Source organism: Atta colombica, unplaced genomic scaffold (assembly GCF_001594045.1).
Source record: "Atta colombica isolate Treedump-2 unplaced genomic scaffold, Acol1.0 scaffold63, whole genome shotgun sequence".
NCBI lineage: Eukaryota > Metazoa > Arthropoda > Insecta > Hymenoptera > Formicidae > Atta > Atta colombica.
The window spans coordinates 349,864-350,847 of record NW_017259554.1 but is presented as its reverse complement, the minus strand read 5'-3'; the positions used below and the strand labels follow the sequence as shown (position 1 = coordinate 350,847).

At 28.6% G+C, this 984-nt stretch overlaps 1 long non-coding RNA gene across 1 annotated transcript in view; it reads right to left on the bottom strand.

Annotated features, from left to right (window-relative positions):
• Positions 1-408, bottom strand: part of LOC108692173 — a 1,066-nt gene extending 658 nt beyond the window's left edge. The window contains exons 1-2 of the long non-coding RNA XR_001931955.1: positions 240-408; positions 64-133 (exon numbers count right to left, since the gene is read on the bottom strand). This is a non-coding gene — a long non-coding RNA (uncharacterized LOC108692173). The remainder of the gene's footprint in view (positions 1-63; positions 134-239) is intronic.
• Positions 409-984: the final 576 nt, after the last annotated feature.

Genomic DNA, 984 nt, shown 5'->3' with positions numbered 1-984 from the left:
TATATATATATATATATATATTTATTAATTATTAAGATGTGCATATACATTAACATTACTCACTTCGTCTCTCTGACACAGTGTCTCTCTTCTTCTTCTTCTTCCAAAATATTAGTCAATCCAAAAACTGAAACTGGGCCATGTTGAATAATAATTAACATATACATTTCGAGAGAAAAATATGGGATAATCCATTCGTTGCATTACGAATGATAAAATGTGTATATGACAGTACTTACGAGTGTCAAGAATACTGCTCTAGAGATTTTATGTTGCGAGCATTCGCAACTTGTTACTTGCGTATACACAATTAGTTCAAGAATAGGGTTGTGGATTCGATACATTGCACAAGTGTACACAAAATGACCCCGCAAATTTGTTGAGGCTAGTTGGTGTAATTGTCGATGCTTTCATAAGACGCTGAAAAGTGTGTGATCACGTGATATTAATTTTGTCGCTAGTGTTTGATTTCGAGTGCGATCCACTTGATGCTACAAATGCTTCGAAACTTTTGACCAATCGGAAGAAAGAATTTTACCTGAGCAATCAAAAAATGCTTCGTAATGGTGTTTCATCAAGATCAAAAAATTTAAGAAATCTTGTCTTGGTTTTGTGTTGAATCAAAACAAGACGAAAATAAGAAATTGAAAATTGATTTCAAGATAAGACAAAAAATTGTTATCAAGATTTCTTAATAAATCAAGAAATGAAGAATTTCTTGAATTTTCGTAACAGTTTTTATTTTTAATACTTTATTATTTTAATACTTTATTATTTTAATATTTTATTATTTTATTTCTGATTTGAAAAGTTTTGAATAAGTTAGGTTTCAACATTTTCAATTGTATTTATTGGTATTTATAACAAGTTATATAATATAAAAATGTATATTACATTTTCGCTAAATAGCGAAATAGCATATGAGCAGAGTATAAATCATATTGAAAAAGTAAAGTCCCTGATCTAGAGATCAAGATCTAATTA